General features: G+C 42.4%; 1 protein-coding gene across 4 annotated transcripts in view; it reads right to left on the bottom strand.

Moving 5' to 3' along the window:
• Positions 1-10,761, bottom strand: part of SMAD5 (SMAD family member 5) — a 53,829-nt gene extending 43,068 nt beyond the window's left edge. The window contains exons 1-3 of one of the 4 annotated variants that reach the window (XM_064595929.1): positions 10,603-10,752; positions 9,564-9,783; positions 8,758-8,913 (exon numbers count right to left, since the gene is read on the bottom strand). The gene's annotated coding sequence lies outside the window, so the exon portion shown is untranslated. Of the gene's footprint in view, positions 1-5,110; positions 5,177-6,034; positions 6,493-8,757; positions 8,914-9,563; positions 9,784-10,602 lie in introns of those variants that run through there. The other 3 variants (XM_045892862.3, XM_064595930.1, XM_045892835.3) reach the window with 3 other exon arrangements.
• Between the last annotated feature and the right edge of the window lie 10,623 nt (positions 10,762-21,384).

The raw sequence follows: 21,384 nt of genomic DNA, 5'->3' as shown, positions 1-21,384 counted from the left end.
CTTCTCCCACATTCTTCACTGCTTCCCTCTGTGCTCTCCTCTAAGTAGAAAGGAAAATGCATTTGACAGTCCAGATACGTGAGACAGTGCCCTACATGAAAACCTGGCTTCTGAGCAGATTCTATTTGTGCCTCTGCCATCCTCATCCTGGGCCATCTAACACACTGCCATTTGCAGCCCAGTTATTTTTTTCTTCAGCAATCTTATTAACAAGTATGTAATCTTTTCACCTTCTCCCCCTCACCCCCTGTTTTCCAGTTATATTGGGATAATCCTGAAGTTATCCTAAAATACACCACTGGGAATAATACATATTTGTTATTTTTTAAAGGTGATACATTTAATTCCTAAGAAAACAAGGACACTTCAAGGAACTTAACAGAGAATTATTTTCTTTTGCAATAAACATCCCTAAAAAGCTATTTATAACATGTAACATTTATTTAACATTTTTAACATTTTAGTACTTATTTATAAAAAGCCTTATTTCAATAGCATAATCAGGGACAGAAAACAAAATCTGTTTTCTCTTTTTTTGCTCTTACTGGGGCCATACTAAACCAACATTTTACAATTCTAAATGTCAAAATGAGCCTTTTCCTTAAAAGCCATGTCTTGTTACAGTAATGTAGAGTGAGCTAACCAAGTTAATAAAACAGAAAATACGAACTAAACTGAACATGCCCAAGATACCTTTCAGGGAATTTCTATTTCTAGCTTAAAACCAGAGAAGCCCCCAAAATCTAAAATCCCATTAGGAAATACACAGGACAACCTGTGTAAAGTGAGCCAGTTAATTCTCATCAATATTGCAGTTTGAGTGAATATAATTAAGTCTAGTGATCAAACACTTTGAAACTGAGATTTAGGGAGATCATAAATATAACAGAAAGGAAGAGGAATTATCCCAATATAACTGGAAAACAGAGGGTGAGGGGGAGAAGGTGAAAAGATTACATACTTGTTAATAAGACTGCTGAAGAAGAAATAATTGGGCTGCAAATGGCTAGTGACAGACAAAGTGGAAGGCTTAGCCAGTATACAAAAAAACAAGAGCTCTGCCTAGCTCACGGTCCTTCCCCCCGCAACCATAGGCACTGCACTAAGGTGAAGAAAAGCCTTAAGGATGAGGTGTGGAAAACCGCTCATCATTTTGGCACAAATTTTGGGAACAATTATCACAAGATCAAAATAGGAATATGACAATCTATAATTCACAATATAGTTGGTTATAAAGGACAAGAATAAGGAAAACCAAGTGTCATTAAGCCAAATGAGGCAAGAAGACACTTAGCCAGTCTGTGAAACAAAAGGGAAAGGCACCACCACAGAATGGATGCCAAACAGGGAAGAATGAATATGAGGCTAGAGTCAGGCTGCTAGAAGAAACCCTATGTGTAGTGCAGAGTTCTAAGCAGAAAGATATGTTCTAAGAGGAATTTTGAAAAGTCAGAAATAACCAAGGAAGAGACCTAATTCGGGGGGGGCAGAGAAGGTAGAGGGAAAACACAGTAGAAATCCAACTATGACGGGAAGACACACCAGCTCAGGGGTACAAAGCCATGATAGCAATGGCAGCAGAGACAGAAAATGATGAGATGTGATGGGCATTACAAATAAACAATCAAGAGGACTTGGTGACCACCCACAAGAGAAACAAGGGCAAGCAAGAGAGGTAAAGGTTTAAAAGCTAAAAAGCAAAGACATCACTTACCTAAAAAGGGCAATTCTAGTTATAGCCAAGACGAGGCAAGAAAGTGTTGGTGAAGGGCTGGCTTTAAGGGAGTAAAAGCACTGAGACACCTCCAAGGAGATGTGAAATTAAAGCGCAAGAGAGACAGAATATGTAGATTTGGAGGATCATACGACTAGAAGTGAGATGACTCTATGAGAGTAGATGTTTCATTTATTCACAGTTTACTGCGTCTAATAAGCCAGGAACTCAGCCTGAAAAAAACACTATCTGTAATCGCAAAGATCTTAAAGAATAATGGAAAAAAGAGAAGGTGCTACAAAGAACTTCTTATGCTAGTTAGCACACCACTTAATTTTCTTTCCTTATGATAACCAACCAAGATGGGGCATTAAAATAGAGTGGAAAAAAAAGGGGGTGCCTGGGTAGCTCAGTCAGTTAAGCGTCCGACTCTTGATTTCGGCTCAGGTCATGATCTCAGGGTCGGGAGATCGAACCCTGTGTTGGGCTCCGTGCTGGAGCCTGCTTCAGATTCTCTCTCCCTCTGCGTTCTGCCCCCCACCAGCTCATGTGTGCTCTCTCTCCAAATAAAAAATAATAACAATAATTAAATTAAAAAGAGTAAAATACATATACAGCAAGCACAGAAGGCCAGTAATTGAGCAGGCAGGAATGTGTGCTGCTTCTTACGTTAGAACCTGGAGGTACTTAAGAATAAAACTATGAACCTACTGTCTGCTATCACCTTGGCCTTTTATAGTCTACCTCTGGTTTATGAAGACCTGACTGTACAACCCTCTCAATTAAAGTATTTTGTCATTTCTTAGAGAAATAACCTCAGAGCTAGAAAGAAAACCAGGATAATAAGACCAAGAAATCCTTGTGTGTTAAGTTCCCTGAAACTCTTTCGAGAAACTGCAAACTATCAATTAGACAATAATGCAGAGTACCTAATAAATACAAAGAAAAACAGTGGTATCTAGCTATAAATGAAAACAATGTAAAATTAAGAAACATTATACATTACAAAAGGATCTAACACATTACAAAACACAGACACACACTTACACACACTAATTCTATTTCAGCTCAAGCATCCCTTCTTCAGAGAAGCCTTCCTAGACGCTGCTGTGTAGATAAAATCCCCCTATTATATACTCTTCATGCATGCATCACGTACCTCTACTTTGTAGCACTTAACATACCTCTATTTTTTACATTTAACTGTCCAGCCCCGAAAGAGTGCAAATTCTGCAAGACCATAAATGAGAGGAACAATATCTATTTTCACTTATTGCTATAAGCCCTGTGATACATATGCTCAAGAAATATTTATTTTAATTAATGAAAGAGAATGTGCTAAAATAAAAAGCTTTTGAAAGGACCTTAGCTGAAGGGTTAGGGTACTTCTTACTTTCTGCCTCATACAATTCTGTACTTTTTAAAAAACAAACGTGTTTCTTGTATAGTCAGGGGAAAAAACAAATTTCAAACCAAAGTCAGCTGCACTTCAGCCATATAAAAATTCTTACTAAAGAGGGGATTTACAAGAGACATTCATATTTCAAAAGAATTCTCTCCACTCTATCTAGGATTATACAAATTTGGAGGCTAAAATTTAAGAAAAATCAATGAGAAACTAGGGGCAAACACCTTCTGCTCCCAATTCATCTTTCAAAAGCATTTATCTTCCTATACTGGAATGTCTTTTGTACCTCAGAGATTTTACAAATGCCATTCTCTGCCTGAGCCACTTTCCTCAAGCCTCAACCACTAATTTCCAAGCTCTCTCATCATTCAGACTTCAGCTTCAGCTGTCATCCCAGAGACCTTCCCCAATCACCCATAATCCTATATAAAGTAGATTTCCCCCAATCCCTAATCCAATACAGTGTTCATTTCCTTCACGCTATGAACCAATGTGTAATTATTTGTTGACTTACTTGATTTTTTCTCTCCCACTAGAATGTAATCTTTAAGAAACAATACTAAGCATATTCAGAGAACCTGTTAAATGTATTCAAGTAATTCATTCAAAAAGTATATTTTTTGAAGTAGCATTCTAGGAGCTGGGAATACACACATGAATAAAGGGGACCAAAACCTTTGTCCTCATGTGGTGTTACACTCTAGTGGAGGGAGACAGAAAAAAGACAATACATAAGTGATTAGTTTGTTAGGTGAAAAGTGCTATGGAGAAAAATAAAGCAGAGGAAGGTAAACGGGAAGTGCTGTGGGAGAGGTGTGATTTTAAATAGGGTGGCTGTGCTGGGCCTCACTTGAGTAAGCACCAACAGAGTCAAAACTTGAAGGAAATAGGAGCAAACCAGGCAGGTATCTGTGGAAAACCATGGCAGGCAAAGGCAACAGGGAATGTAAAGGTCCCAAGGTGGGTGCATGTCTGGCACACTCTGGGAACTGCAAGACCAGTATAGCCTGAAAATAAAGTGAACAAGGAGGGTAAAATAAGAAATGGGGTTAAACAGGTAAGAGACCTGCATATAAGGGCACTGGCTGTAAGTCAAATGAGGACCCATCTGAGAGCTCTCTGATGGAGACATGACAATTTCTGACTAACATTATTAAAGAATTACTCTGGCTGATGTGCTGAGAATCAACAGCAAGGGTTTTAAAAAGTGGGAGACCAGTTCAGAGCTGCAGTCAGCTAGGTGAGAGATGATAATGGCTTAGACCAGAGTGATGGCAGTTGGGTGCTGAGAAGTAGACAACTTCACATACATTTCAGGGAATAGTAAGTTTCCTGATGGAAGAGATATGGGGAATGTGAGAACAGAAGAGTCAACAGTGATTCCAAGTGTCAGCATCGACTACTGGAAGAACAGGATTTGCCATCAACTGATTTGGGGGAAGGCTGATAGCAAAGCTAAAGGAAGATCAGGCGTTACATTTTACATACATTAAATGTATGAATGAAATGTTATTAAGCTTTACCAGGCTTCCATTTCAAATGAAATCATATTAACATCAAAAACCCAAAGATCCTGTTCTTACCTCAAGCTACTTAGTAGGACCTCTTAACCAACTCCTATAAAGACATACACAAACCACCTTCCACACTTACCCCCAGACACACACACACACAGGGCTCATGCCCAGACTTGACTTTTCAATTCATTGAAACAGCTCCCTCACTTTCTGCTCCAACACCTCTCTAACTGCTTCAATCCAAAATAAAAGGCAAGCAACCAATCCAAAAATCTCACCCAACACTGTTAGCCAAAACAGAACCTGCTGAGCATATCAACCCACACAAATAAATGCCCATATGGGTCACAACCCACCATAATCTCAGCCAACCCTGTAGAAAAGAATTATGGATGGAGATTTTAAAGAAAGAAATTTCTCATAACCATCCCACAAAATTCAGATTCATTAGGTTTGAGATTAGGGCCGTACCTCCCACCATTTTAACAAGAGTCCCAGATCTGCAGCAGGTTGGAGAACCAAAGCCCTTAGGATCACCTGCAATGGAAGAAAGTCACTTGCATATATATATATATACACACACACACACACACACACACACACACTTGCATATATATACATATATATATACATATATCTCCAAGGGTAACATTTTTGTGGCTGGTGGGGGTAAAGCTTTAAAAATATCCTTCCCTATGGTTCTAATATCAACAGTAGTCACCACTGCTGTCAAATCAATCCCGGATCCAGACATACAATTATTAAAACATGTAAGCCACATCCATGGCAACAGGCAGAGAAGAGAAACCAGGAGCAAGTTTGCCTACAAGCTGTCCTAGATTCAGAAATACCATTCTTTATGGGAACATCTATAAGGAAGAGGGGCTACAATTACATGGGCACCGAAACAACTTTCAGTAGAGAAACACTTCAATCTCCACTTCTCCCAATCATGGCTCTCAATTTCCAAAGATATCAAAAGTTCTCACAGTGGATTTCACAGCCATTCAGGAGCTGAACTCATGTTCCCTGGCACTTCTCACACAATAATCTTACATAGTCTCTCTTTGTGCCCACACAAGTCTCTCTTTTTTTATCTCCCACGTCCAGACTTTTGTTTCCCAGTTTTTAATCACTCTTTAAACTTCACCTGCTCCTCTAAGTCCTCTAATTAAGCAGCGCCTGATCTAGATGTATACTCACCCCCACAGAGCCTGCAAGATTTCCGATATTACTACCAGATGTGTTGGAGTATACTTGCACAGGCTTGTAGGCACAGGAATAGACACAGAGCTGGTCAATCATTATAGTGCTTTCCTTTAAGTTATAAAACCGTCAAGGGCAGATACCAAATCATTACACTATAAAATGGTCTCAGGAGCACAAAGCACTAACCTGTGTACACGATGCTTTAGGAAGATGTTTTCAAGATACCTCATGTGCACCCCAGAACTCAAGTCACATAGAAGAAAAGGGAGCAAATACGGCTCTGGGTAGCTTTTTGGCTCCTGTTGTCACTCAGTTATACACTTCCACCTCAAAAAAGTGGAAATAGTGAGTTAAGCAGGCACTCGCTTAAGTGGGCACAGAGATGTAAATAAGGGGAAAGAGAAGACTAGCTTTGAAATATTTCTGTAGTACCCCCTTTCCTGGGAACATACAAACCAGAATAACTAGATCTCAAGTTATACAGCCTACCAGATAGGATGCAAGACAGATCCTAACACATCATGAAAACAGAACTGAACAAAACAAAACTTGCCTTGAAAGCACCAGTCATATTCTGAGATCACAGTTAAATTGGAAAAGTGTAAGACACTTCTCAGAACCCCACGTGCTATGCTCAGAGAAAGGTGGGATGGTGACACCAGTTTTGTTCTGTTATTTTCAGCAATAACAAAACATACACAGAAATCAAAAGGAAAAACCTAGTTAGACTCTCACAACACATCAAACCACTGTCAAATTTTCACAGAGTATACTAGTCTGTAAACTGTATATGCATTACAGACAGACTGGTATACCACAAAATTCAAGAGCAAAACCTGTTTACAAAATGTACTTTAACACTAGCTTCCAAAAGTCAATTACAATTATAGTACTGCCCATAGAGAACTGTCTAATAAAGAATTCTTTCTTCTAAAATACTATCACAACTAAGTTAGAGAATACTACAATAAAAGCAGGAAGAAAAGTCACTGAAACCGCCTCTCTACTATGATAGGGCCAAAATTTTCTCGACCTAGCTGCCCAAAGCAAAACAAAAGAAAAAAACAAAAACAAAACAAACAAACAAAAAAAACCACCAAAACTAAAAAGTTAGGAACTAGATGACTATTTCTGAAAAACCTACTATGTAATTATACCACCTTTTCAAACTTGTAAAACAATAAAATTTTAGAATATGAAGAGGACATATGAAAATGGGAGATGTCCTAACAACAATCTAAATCTTAACAGTTCTTCAAAAAGAACTGTACATCTTAAACTTCCAACTAGTAAACATACCTCTCAGATTCACAGTTCTACACAATGGCAATAAACTGGATAATCTAGCACGAAAAATTCCAGTTCTATTATTCTATTAGCTTTGGAAGTATAAAAACAAGGTATGAGAAGACATGGACAGGCTTCCTGGGATCATGCATCATCTTTTTTGGTGGGAAAGCTCCCTACCTCTGTGCAGCCTTCTTGGGTCCTATCCTTCCAGATAACTCTCTCTTCTCTAGAATATTCGGACTGGTAGAGATAAAAATCATCTCTCAGGCTGCGACTGTCCTTTATAAAAGGAAATTTTCTTCACCGTCTTTGACCTTATGAGTAGACTGGCAAATCCACTGGATGTAAGGCAGTGGCAACATCTGAAGAAATAAACTATTTTGGCTTCTTCTTTGTGCTTAGTATGAAACACACACACACACAGAAGACAGGGAACACAGACGGACGCTCCAGAAGAAAACAGTGTAGAATGATAAACCAAAGGAATAAAGGTGGCTATATCTTAAAGTATACTCAAGCAGGCTCTGAAATTCACCCAAATGTGTGGCTCAGTGCCTAAACCAACATATACATCTGGTAATAATAAACACTGATAAGTCATAAACAAAAAGGGCTTTCTTAATTCAAAAACTCTAGAAACTACTGGTAACATTAAAATTTACATAAAATACTATCAAACAATATGCGTGAAACAGATTTTTTTAGACAGTATTTGTATTTCAACTTAAATCACTAAGATGAAAAACTGGTATTTTACTGCCTAGTCTTCAAAACACTAAGAAGCCAGTATCTTTGATTTGACCAAGTTACAAATCTGTTTTCAGTAGACAGAGAAAACATATTGCCTCTGTTAACGCAAAGGACAAAAAAGATCATCACTGCAAATCATAATGTTTGGGTTCATGATGCAAACAGGAAACAGACAGGCTGCCCAGGTATAATTATGGTTATAGTGTAATGTGCCTTCAGGTTCAGCCAAGAATTAAAACCCAGTGAAGAGTAAGCAGAATTTACTTGCCTCTACCTTGCTGCAGAAGGGAACTTTTAATAATACTTCCAGCAACATGTTACATAACCAACAGTAAACAACAATCTGATTCAAACCTCATTAGTAACAACATTCTGCCACTGTGTCCCACTGAAATTAATAGCTGACTTTGCCAGGGGGAAAAGAAATGCAACACGTATCAATCTACCCATTTCTGTGGCGCCTACCTAAGTGAACCAGACAAGTAGATAATACCACCAAATCTGCACAGAATCTACAAAAATATTTTATTCTTCTCTCTTCCCCAGTTCACTGCTGGCTTTCCTCCTTTTTACCAGACTGTATCATATGGATGCATTTAAAATCTAAGAGGAAAGCGAACGGAGGAGGTTCACCTAACTTTTACTGTCTATTTTAGCTATTTCAGATTTGAAAGAAATGGAAGGATAAATGACGAATGAATTTTTGTAACAAAGATACACAGTAACATTTATGCAATAAAAACAGCTATGTGAAAAAGGCACGCTGATGGAGGGATCCGCAATATAGAGGGAAAGAGAGGAGGATGTAACCATGCAAACATTCAAAACAAAACTTAAATTTTAAAAATCCAAAACGTATTAGGTACCACCTTTGTGAAGTTTAAATTCTGTTAAATTGTCTGAGTTGTTCCGTATTCTTGTAATTATATACCACCTTTGTGAAGTTTAAATTTTGTTAAATTGCCTCTTATGAGTTGTTCCGTATTCTTGTAATCTCAGGGTTCACCGCAGAGGGGAAAAAATAGCTACCAAAGAAGGAGTAAAAGAAAAAAAAAAAGAATTTGTACAAATCTGTAAATAATCCCTTACTTACTAAATTTGGGACACACTAATTTCCTAAGAGTATTCTGATCAATACGTGTGAAACTGTCACATTGTGTCTAGGGTATTGTTTTCCTTACAACAGCCACCACCACAATGACATCTAGCAGAAACTTCACCCTACTTGCAATGTCACTAAATTTACTGGGACTAAGGCTTTTGAGCCTTTTAGGTTTCAAATTAAAATTCAAAACTCACTCTGGGCAATTCAGGTACTCTAAGGAAATGCAAGTACTCTGGTTTTTAGGAACTTAAATTTAATTTTTAAAACAGCAACTCAAGCACCCTTTCCTCTCAACTTCTGTGAAGCCAAGCCGCAACCTCCACCTACCCAGCCTTTGTTGCTAGATAAGAACACTTTTGGTAGTGCTAGGCAACACGCATGATGTGACAAACCCAAAACTTTTTCCACAGAAAGATAAGGTAAACAAGATATACTTAGCACCACACCCATTTAAACGCACAAGCAGCCAGGAATGTCCCCCCCCCCCCCCCCAGACCTCCAGCTGGTCAGGAAACAATGTCTCTGCAATCAAGATAGTGATCTGGCCCAGGGTGTTCAGGCATTCCTCACCTCCAGGATGGCCTACAGCTCCATTCTCCAATGCCATCAAAACCAGAATTGGAACATTTTGTTAGGAATCGGGCACACGTCCAAATACCCGGGCTATCCTCGCCCCAGTTCTTTTTGCAACCGAAATCTGTTTTTGGCTACTGAGCATGCTCCAACTTAAGACAGGCGCCACATGGGAGTTTTCAAAGCTTAGGCTCCAAACTCCACGTAATAGCAGCAGCTGAAAGGGGAAGAGAGGGAAAAGGGAGGGGGAAGGGGAGAGACCGGAATATGAATTTGAGTACTGCTACTGAAGTGAAAGACCGGGCAGAGACCGAATATGATGAAGGCAAACAGGGACGGCTTGGCATTCTCCTTGCACCAATGCAGAAGTTTGCAAGAAAGGACAAGAAATCTTTGCAATGGTGAAAACTAGCACGGCAAGTGGCAGAAACCAGGTCTAACTACCAGCTGAGTGCAGCAGCAGGGCACAAGTGCCCAGAGTGTAATTCCCACCGATAAGCGTGGATCCTTATCTCTGAAACACAAAGCGACGACGGCACGGATTCATCAAGCCATTGGACAGCTTTGCAGGGTAGCAGATCACACGGCTCGACCCAGCACGGCGATCCTACCAGGGGTGTGACTGAGTGGTGCTTAGATGAGGTACAACAAACCGCTCCTCCGGACCCAAGCGGGGCCGGGAATCTCCCCCACCCCACCCCACCCCCGCCCCGAGGGCGTCCAGAGCGCCTCCCTCCAGAGTCCGGGCGGCAACGGCAGCGCAGGGACCAAGGCCAGCCTCGAGACGCCCCCGGCCGCAGTAAGGCCTCCGCAGCCGGACGGGCCGCTCCATCCTCGGCCGCTCGAACCTCTGCAGGCCGGGACTCGGCCTACCTCCCGCCCCGCAGGCCCGGGCGGTTTCCGTTCCGCCCGCGGCCCAACGCCCCCGCCTCGGCCCGACTCCAGCAGCCGCTGGGGCCTGAGGGGGAGCCGCGTCCCGGAAGAAGCTGCAGCCCCCAGCCCGGCTCGCCCGCCCCGGGGCCCCACACTCACTCACCCGCCGGCTGGACGCACTCCCCGGGCGCCGTCGCTGCGCTTCCCCTCAGTGCAACTTTATTAGCAGCTCGGCCGCGGGACACGCGCACGGCGCCCGCTCGCCCAGGACCCGGATGAGGGAGGGAAGGAGCCGGGGAGGACGCCGCTGGAGTCCGCGCATGCGCGCGAGAGGCCGAGTGACCGCTGCGGGGCCGGCGGGAAGGAAGCCCTGGCGCTTGGCTCCGCGCGGCCAAGCCTGGCTTCCGATCCGCCCGAGGCTCTTGGGGCAATGGCCAGGCCCAGGCGTGGGAGTCGGTGCGCTCCCACCGCCACGATGGCCGCTAGTAGTCTCCACTAACCAAAGCAACCCACGTTGTAAGAAAATAAAACTACTGCCCTTGATAGGGACAATTGCAGATTTTCTCAATCATACAAACACTGTAGAAAGATCTTCGGACGCAACTTGGCTACTTTTATTGATTTTGGGGGTAACTATATAACTCTGAGAGAATCCTCTTTTTTATGAAAACTAGCTTCAAAACAAACTTCTGAGCAGCAATCCTAGAACCCCTTCTGTATGGAAATCTCGGAGTCTCGGCTCTCCCCCAACCCCGCTGGCAGGGCCTGCACTTGGGGTTCCCCGAATTAGGGCTGTCCGTGTATTGGGAGAGCAACCCCAATAGTTCAAGATACACACACCCTTCTGGACAGGTGAGGCCACTGAGTTGCCCAAAGCTCACCTGTAGGCTGGTATCCCTCCACTCCGCCTCCTGCGGCAAGAACCTAAGTCTCTGCCTTAGTGTTTGGGCATCTTCTCCTTGCTCTTTTCCTTAAATTCCCCCGAAGCGTCAGCATTTCCCAGAATGTGATAGTAGCACCACGTAGGGTGTCCAGTTTGAAGAGTACTAGTGAAGAAAACCTTTTAAATAATTTTGTCCTCGTTTTAAAAGTTCAACCCGGGTTTTCCAGTACTCCACGGTAGGTTTCCTTTTTCAGCCAATTAATCTAAGTAAAAATCAAAATTGGAGTCACTTCCGAATCTTCTCCCTCATAGCCTAAGTCTATCCATCATGAAATCTTCTTAACTCCACCTTCAAAATATATGCCAAATCTGATTTCTCACTGCTTTCTGTTATCACCTCCGCGGCCTGAGCCAGCATCCTCTCACACAAATGGACAACTGCTCTTTTGCTCGGGGCTCCAGCAGTTTGTTCCCACAGTGAAAAGACTAAGTAGATGTTGCACAAGTGTCTGCATGAGAGGTGGCCATTTCCAATGGGACAGGGGCCTGGTGAGGAAGTGCAGTGGGCCAGGGTGGGGAACCAGACAGTGCGTATTCTGATCACAGGGGCAGCTGCTGATCCACTCCAGCCAACTGCCACCATGGGGAAATGAAATAAGGGGCAGTGTTGGCAGATCTTCTGATTTTTCAAAAACAGCTGGAAATCTGGATGTTAATGCAAAAAAAATATCACTTTTATATGCTTAGCCACTTCTTTCATTCTTTCTCACTTTTTCTCCCTTTCTCAGACATTCAGGAGGCCAATCCTATCCAAGCCAAGCAAAACAAATCCATGGTCCCGATTTAGCCTATTGACCATTGGTGTGCAGTTTCAGGTCTACATCTTAAACCTCTTTACTACATCATAAATTTTGTGAAAGTAAAGTCTGTGTACTTTAACTCTTTGTCACACTCACTGATTATTTGTTGGTAATTCAGAAGTTTCCAGTCCTTGGAAGGCACATATTTCTGGAGCCTGCATGGGTTTACAACTCCCAGAAGTGCCCATAACCCTGCCTTGAGGGTGCCTTTTTTTTTTTTTTTCCCAGAACTAAATGTTTGCGGAGTGTTTTGTTGAACATTATAAGACATAATAATTTGGTTTAAGTATTTTGTGTACTAGAGCCATTCCACACTTCAAATAGCTAGTAAAATCTTCCCCCAAACCATTTGCTGTCTTGCAGTCACTGCATAATATGCAAGGAACAATTTGTGATTGCAGGATTCCTATGAATGCTCACATTGATAATCTCAAAGCCAACAGTTTTGTTTCCTGAACTATGAGTTCACATACTGATCAAAGCAACCAGAGACTCCAACCTCTCCCAAGTTGCTCTGTGGGCTCAGCTTAGGTCTGAAGTTGGAAGAGATAACATAGAAGGAGGAAGAAAAACTGTAAGAGCACAAAAGATGCCTCCCAAAGAACGGAGGAATTGCCCAGACTCAAAGGATAGAGAAAATCAGACAGATCACTAAATGCCTAGATAGTCGAAAAGATTATCAAACAGTCAATGAACTGGCATGTCGGAGCCCTAGGAATGGAGTAAGGAAGTTCCTGTTTTTGACAATCAAATGGATTCTAAAAACAAATGTAGAATGGGATGATCTGAACAAGTAGATATAGTCTCCGTGGGACATCAAAATAGTTAAACTGATTTTTCAGTTTAGCATTCCCCCAGGAGAATCAGATAAAAGCAGCTTCAATTCTCAATCTTGCTTTATTTGTAAAGAAACCTATTTCTGGGTAATATAGGCCAGTGCCTCTCAACGAGGGGTGGCTGTGCCCTCCTCCCAGGGAACATTTGGCAATGTTTGAAAATAATTGTGACTGCCGCATCTAGGAGGGTGGTGCTAATAGCATTTACTGGGTAGAGGCCAGAGAAGCTGCTAAATTCTTTGCAATATACAGGACAGCCTCCTTCTACCAAGAGTTATCTAGCCCAAAATGTCAATCGTGCTGAGGTTGAGAAACCCTGTTTGAAGTCCCAAATAGGCTTTCCTTAATTGAGTTGATGTTTAAGGAAAAAGTGAGCCTTTTCTTTGGATTTTTCCAAAAATAAATAAAAATAATTGTTTTAGTTATTCATTAGGTAGAACAAATCAGCCTTAATGTGTAGCCCTACTCCCACCTTGAATTTTCCAGAACCAAAGAGAAGGTAATTTTCAGGAAAGATGGGACCATATAAGGAACATGAAGAACTGGAATAATTAACTCAGTCTTCCCATATTCTTAATTTTTAATTTAAAATTTAGGGTAATTGAGGCAAATTGGTTTTGGTGTCAGAATCCTTAATAAATATGTCAATTCCACTCTTTGCTATAGCTCTGAAGATTCTCCCTTAACAGCCAGGGCACACCCAGTAGAATTGGAAGAATGTGATGACGTCTGGAGGAGTCACCCAGTGTGGAAGGATCGGTGAACGACCACAGAGATCCATAAAGGGTCCTACCTAGTAGCCACCTCAAAGATTCCCACTTCCTGAGACAGTCATGGCAAGTGGAATGAGAGGAAGAAATGTCTGAGTTTGAGTGACTCCTCTGGACAGTGTCCTAGAAACGATAAAGCTAACTTCCCAAGTTCTAAACATTCTGTACATGTTCTTAAGTTGACAGACTAGCCCCACCTCCAATCTTATTATTAGAAACAGTGCAGGAGGCAGAGCTAAATGGAGAAAAGTGTGAGAAGAGTGACATCCCAAAGAAATGGTATACAAAAATCCGAGAAAGGGGTTCCTGGGTGGCTTAGCCTGTTAAGTGTCCGACTCTTGATTTCAGCTCAGGTCATGATCTCATGGGTTGTGGGGTTGAGCCCCGCGTTGGGCTCCTCGCTCAGCGCAGAGTCTCCTTATCCCTCTCCCTCTGCTCCTCCCCTGCTCATGCTCTTTCTCTCTCTCAAATAAATAAATAAAATCTTAAAAAAAAAAAAAAACTGACAGAAAAGTCATCATGTTAAAATTTTCCAAAGAAACTTCATGTTACTGTTTAACAGAATGAGCCACAAGGTTCTGTGCAAACCAGAGAATACACTAAAGTGACTTTATTCGACATTTGAAAGGGTTTGGTTTTTTTTTCCCCAGTAAAATCTGAGTGTTCTGGTGTGAGATGATCTCCTAATAGTCCACAGACCCTTTATTTTCATAACTCAGATGTCAAGAGTCTTAATGTATTTAAAAAAAAAAAAAAAAGAAAGAAAAGAAACATAAAATAAAAGAATGACAGCTGCCTCTCCTGGAGGCTCAGGACTCTCCAGGCCATGGACCCCTTGAAGCTTCAGGGACGGATATGAGAGACCCTGTGACCCCCCCAATGAATATGCACATTTTTGTGTATGTACCTACGTCACATTTTCCGCAGGAAAAAATCCAAATCTTCATCAGCTGCTCAAAGGTTTGCCTGACCCCGCTAATGTTTGCAAATGGTTAAAGCAGTGGTGACTTTCCGTGTGGCGTAAATTTAATGTGTCCATTTTAAGTTCTCTTCTCTTTTTCAGAGCAACATAATTGGGAGATCCCTCTCGAGGGAGGGCTGCTTGATGCAGAATGGAGGAACCTGGCTTGCCTGTCTGCAGCCATCTGCTACATTAAAGAAGGCCTCCTATGGCTGGAATCCAAAACACAAAATTAAAAGGGTTGCTTGCACCCAGAGTCATAAAACAAAGAGGCTTTCTAAAGCAGGACTTGAAGTGAACGCTCATTTCTTCCTGACTTAAACAGCATCTGTGCCTCCTGATGGCAAACACCCTCCGAGTTAACTCAACTGAGCTCCCAGTCCTACATGCTCAGTTTTCATCCTCAGAGACATGGTCTCAGATGAGCCAGACCACATGTGCACTCTGCCACAAATCCAGGGCAGCAAGTGAAAATCTGGGAATGCTATGGAACTGGGGAGAGGGGAAGGAGACAGAAGTTCACATTCTCTAGAATGCCTTTTAAGTGCGTAAAATCTTGGGCACCGGAACTCTTGAAGCCAGACTTCCTGGTTTGAACACCGACTGTCTCCCTTACTCCCTGTGTGACCTTGCCCAAGTTCCTTAGCCAATCTGTGCCTTAGTCTCCTCATCTGTAAAATGGGCATTACAGTAGTGTCCAATTAACAGAATTATTATGGGGATTAAATGAACAGTATCCTACCTAGTAGCCACCTCTACTCTATCAAGTATTTTACCCAACAGTAGACCCTCTTCTCTTCTTACTTTACTAGGTGATTTCATCCCCCCTCAAGCCTATGGTACTATCTGTTGTAGACAGTTCCCAAATTTCCGTTTCCATCTTAGACTTGGCTGACGAACTCCAGGTCCTTGAACTCCCCTCTAATGTCTCTACTGGACTGTAGAATTGTGGATTTTGTCTACCTGCCATACTCTCCAAACCCCTTTCTCCTGCTTCCTTTGTGCAGCCATTCCTCTTCAGTATTAAGCACGGTCCCACACACCCTGCCCCAGAGATGGGCACATGACCCAGGAGGGTTATCACAGTTTCCCCCAGCCAGGCCACCATGATTGGTTCATAGACAGGCATATGACCCAAAGAAAGCAACATGTATTCTCTCTTAGATTGATGTATGGATGTGGAGAGAGGGAAATCCTCCTCCTTACTGTTGCTGCTACGCTAAGGGTGAGTCTGAGGCTGCCAGAGGCCATCTAGCCACCATGTAGGGGGAGTCTGCTTGGCAATGAAGCCAAGAGAGTGAAGCACAGCTGAGATACAGAGGAGAAGCCATGAAAAAATCATTGATCTGGCTGTGCCTCAATATCTAAAAATATTCCTTAGACTTCCCAATGACATGAGCCTATACATTCTGCTGTTGTTTAACCTAGTTACACTTCCACCACTTGTAACCTCTGCCTTGGTAGTCTTGCTGGATTTATCAGGTGCAAATGTGAACTCCTGATACTTGTCATTCTCCCTTCCCAGCCTGGTGCTGCTCTAATCTCCCCCGCATCAATACATGGCAGCTCCATCTACATAGTTGGTCCCACCGGGCGGTCATCTGTGGTAGATTGGATTATTGTCCTAAATCTTCACTCCTTCCCTGTTGTGAAATTATACATCTGCACTCTTTGCCACGTGACTTTGCACTAACATTCTCTAGGGAAGGTGGAATATACTTACTTCTTTGTCCCTTTGATGTTGGCTTTGGCCAGTAGATATGACATGAACATCATCTTAGGATGTGCTTGATAGTGACTTGCTATTCTGTGCTCTTGCCATCTATCATTGAAAAAATAGGCCCCAGGTAGCCACTGGTTCAAGGGGGATGAAAACACAGATAGAGCGGAGCTGATCCCAACCCACGGCCTAGAGCCTAGCTCACCAGACCTGCAGCCTGATGCACAGCCACCCAAGCTGATTCATAGACCCATGAGTGAAAAATTAATGTTTGCTATTTTATACCACTGAGATCCTGGGGTTGTTTGTTATGCAGCAATAGCCAGCTAAAACATTCTTCACTTACCCCTACCTCTCATCCTCATTTATTTATTTATTCATTTATTCACTCCCTTATTCAATAATATGACAAATCTTTATGGAGCACCTACTATGTATCAAGCATATTTGGGGCACCAGGGAAAAGACATTAAACAAAACAGACAAAAATCTCAGCTTTAATAGAATATTAAAGGTATTTTTTTAAATATGAAAAGTAAAATTTAGTATGTCACCTGGGAATAACTACCTAGTAAAAAAAATAATAAAATCATAAATGGGGGACGGAGTGTGTGCCAGGATGAGGAGGGGCGATCACTGCTGTGTTGATGGCTAGGTCAGGGTTAAATAGGGTTGCCCTTCCACTTCCAATCCATTTCTACCTTCAAACCATCTCTAAATCTCTCCACTTCTCTCCACATCTACTATCTACAGACAGCCAGGTCCAGTCACTACCATCTCTCCCCAGGCTCTCTTCTGCTTCCACCAGCCTTGCTCCAGCCCCTTGACCACCCAACAGCTATTACAGGGTGAAAATGTAAATCAGGTTATGATCACTCTGGAATTAAACTCTTCAAGTTCTTCAAAGTCTTCCCATGTCATTTAGCGTAAAATTCAAACTCTCTACCACGGCCCTGCCCTGACCAATACCGTGCCTGCCATTACCAACATTCCCGCGCATGCCTTGTACACACTGGCCTTCTTTCTGTTCCTCACGTGTCACAAGCTCTTCCTAAACTTCAGGTTTTGTACGCACAGTTCCCTCTGCTTATTCTTGCTCTTCACCTTGGACAGCTCTGAAATGCTTTGCCTACCACTCCCCACCTGTCTCACTCCCTCTCATCAACCTTGGGTCTCAGCTTGAAGGTCAATTTCTTACAAAAGCCTTCCCTGGCCACCTCTGCTCCGCTGAACCTCACTATCCCATCTGGGAATGCTATGGAATTGGGGTGAGGGGAAGGAGACAGAAGTTCACATTCTCTAGAATGGGTTCCCCCCATTACAGACCTCCCAAGCATCTAGCTCTTGCCCTCTTTTCACATATCATGATTTGATCAAAGTCTATCTTCCCCCATGGAGTTAAGTCTCCTTCACAACAGAATCCTCAACACTTAGATCAGTGCCTGGACTGCTATAGGCCCTCAATAAGGAGTCATTGAATTTTCTGCTTCAATTTTGGTTTTATGCTTGCTTCGCATAAAAGCACTTTGTTTCCATTTAATTTTTTTAAAGTTCTTAATCAAATTTTACTGTATAATAGGATGTCATTCCCCTTATCTCCCAAACAGAAACTCAGCCCTTAGATTTAACATTTGTGCATTTGCTTATGCATTCAACTTAAATATTTACGTAGTACCTACTATGTGCCTGGCAGTGTGCCCACTACTGGGCTACAAAGATGACTGCCCTATTGAATCTCACAGTGTCCTGGGGGATGTTTGCTTCTTTTCTGTCTCCAAGATCCTTGAACACTTGACAAAAGAGTCAGAAACTAGAAAATCAAAATCTGTCATTTCAAAGGAGTAAAGCCCAAGTATTCTCAGGGGAGGACACTCTTCAGAACTTTAAGGAGCCCCTCGTTTTATAAAAAGCTCCCACAAGGAATAGACCAATTATGCCAATGTCAAACAAAGATTACGTTCTGAACAGGAGTATTTAGCACTAAAGTTTAAAGGATCCGGGACACTCATTGGAAGGGTTGTTACAGGAAGAGCTACATCCCTTCAGACTGTATTTCCTGAGATGTTTCATTCCTAAGTATGAATCTTTAAAAAAAATAGCTTATAGTTTTATAAAAATAATGCATGTTTATTGGCAAATTTCAAGTCACAGAGAAAAGGCAAAAGAAAGTAAAAATCACTTGAAATCACACATATAACATCTTGCCAGATATCTTTCCATGTGTATAATAATAGCTATTATTGATCAAGGATGTACTTTATGCTAAGTACAGAGCAATGTGCTTTACATGTTTTATTAAATGCCACACTAACCTCACAATGGAGTTACCATTGCTAACTTTATGATCCTCTTTTTTTATAAATGGAGAAACTAAGGATGGGGATGCACATATTTCTACAACCTCCTTGGGCTTACAATGCCCAGAAATGTTTCTAACCTTGGAGGGTGCCTTTTTTTAAGAATTGGTGTTTGCAACTGCTTTGCTGATCATGGAAGGATATTACAGAATGTGGTTAAAATATTTCACACACTAAGCTCATTCCTCACTTCGTGCATTCCGTAAAATCTTGCGTTCTCTGCTTCCACAACCCAGTCTCTTCCATCTTCTCCCACCATCCCCTGTATGGCTCTTCTTTCCCCTGCCAGTGAACTGGCCTCTTTGCTGTCCCTCCTACTCCCAATCTGCCATCACACTCCATCAATACACCTTTGCTTTCAAGGAACCTCTGTAGGAATGTTCCCTCCTGCAGCCTGCCCAGACCTCAAGGATCTTTCCTGGATGCATGGCATCGTGGGAGGAGCATAAGAAGGAAAAGAGATGCATGATGTAGAGATGGTAAGGGATGAGGGGCCTCCTGGGCACTTTACAGATAAGGAAGTAGAGGCTCAAGAGAAGTGAAATCAATTCCTGAGTGTACACAGACAGTCGGTGATGGAACTAGAATTCAAATCCAATGAGTCTGATGCCCAAGCTCCTGCTCTAACCACTATGCATACCGCCTGCTCTCTGGAGTCCCACTCACTGAGATAGCCTAAACTTCTGCCCCCCAACAAAACCGTTCTTATGAGCCCTCCGATAACAATCAGGGAACCACAGTACTCGGCGAACTGAGCTGGGAAAACAATAGGTTACTGAGTAAGAGAAGGAACGAGTGAATGAACGTGTCAATGCACACGACTGCCATTTCTAAAGCGAATGTGTGTCATTTGGTGATGGTGAAGTCACACAGAGCAAGCAGGCCATAAAACTTTGTATTTATTCTAACAGTCAGGTAAGGACCCTGAGCAAGCTCAAAAGGCCCGGGCTGAATGGAGGTACTGTTCTAACATGTTTATCTTGAAGTGTAGTGCAACCTATTCATTCTATTTGTGTAATGACTAATGCCTCGATGGATGTATCATTTACAATATGATAGCATTGCTAACGTGCCACATTAAAGGTGATTTGAACTGATGAATCAAATCAGTTAAGTTCCTCTAAGTCAACTCTAGCTACCCAAGTCCTGTGGTGTAATGTTCCCATTGCAGAGAGCAGCCGGGCCGGCTGCTCTCATCAGTGTTCCTTCCAAAAACTTCTTTTTATAAGAGCACTATCACACAATGCACCAAAACCTAGCATTCTAACATTTCAAAAATGAAATAAGAAGTCAACACAGAGTCGCCTGCCCCAAATGTGTCACAGATGGAGTAGTAGGAGGCCCCTGCCAGATCATGCTGTCAGAAATTAGAATTTTTATGAGGTCTGAGCTCCAGTGTGGTTCTGGCTGTGATGTCTCGGAAGTCTTAGCAAAAACCATCTGGGGGCTGCTACAGATTTTCCGAACCACAGGAAAGAACCTCATATAGGTTAAGGTATTTATTTTACTTGCTTATGATTGCTGGATGAGTCTCTCTTATCGGGCAGGCACCACAATGATAAGGAAAATGTATTTATTCATTCCTATTTTACATTCCTCTATTTACCCTATTTACTCAAAGAGACAGATGTCCATGGAAAAGAACACCCTCCTCGCTCCTTGAAACTCTCTCCTGGTCTCTTCCTGCAGTCAGGTGTCTATTCCAATCTCTGGCTTCATAACTGAAATCTGATTCATTTATTCACTCAGCCAATATTTGTGGAGTGCTGGCTCTGTGTCAGGCCTTGGGCTCCACACTGGGAATGCCTAAGAGTGCAAAACCAGGCAGGACCTCTGCCCACAGGGAATACAGTGAAGCCAGGAAGACAGACATAAATCCTCCATCTAGAATCTGCATGCTTACGATGATCCCCAAACACCCCCTTTCTTTTGATCAACATTGGCTGAGCTCAACTTTTTAAACCACATGGCTTTTTTCCCTTCCTCTACTCATCTCATCAGCACATGGCAGGAAATTCGTTTTAAGGTCTATCAGCAACCTCATGGAAAGAGAAAGACTCATGCCTTGCTTGCTTTCATCATTTTTGCAACATGGACAGAGCCAAAAATAAATTGGAGTCACCAAAGGCCCCCGGACCCCCAAGCAGCCACCCCTGCATTGGCTCCCGAGGGAGTTAGCAGCTGGGATGCCAGGAACTAGTGCTGATTCATGGACAGGTCAGGTCTTCACTGGGCTGCCAGAGTGCACCTTAAGGACCCAAAGGTTCTGGAGCTGCTAGGGTACCAGAAACAATTTCATCAGTAGGCTAATGCCCCACAGCTACATGGCCAAAAAGACACTAGACACGGGTTTTTGTGCAGAATGGTTTCCAGCAGCTACCTTTGGAGACTCTTAGCAGCCTTAAGGAGGAAACAAAAAGGTCAAATTTTTTTTCCTGCGCAGCACGTAATGAGAACAAACACACAGCAACAAACCCATTCCTCATTCTCACACTTGGGTTATTCTTACTCCTTGAAATTGGAAGAAAGCGATGAACAGGAGCTACCTGAGGGTAGAG

The sequence above is a fragment of the Mirounga angustirostris genome, unplaced genomic scaffold (genome assembly GCF_029215605.1).
Source record: "Mirounga angustirostris isolate CCGP_5_RB_7025 unplaced genomic scaffold, mMirAng1.0.hap1 SCAF_7, whole genome shotgun sequence".
NCBI classification, from domain to species: domain Eukaryota; kingdom Metazoa; phylum Chordata; class Mammalia; order Carnivora; family Phocidae; genus Mirounga; species Mirounga angustirostris.
Note: the sequence above shows the minus strand (reverse complement) of the source record. Positions and strands in the feature narration are given on the sequence as shown.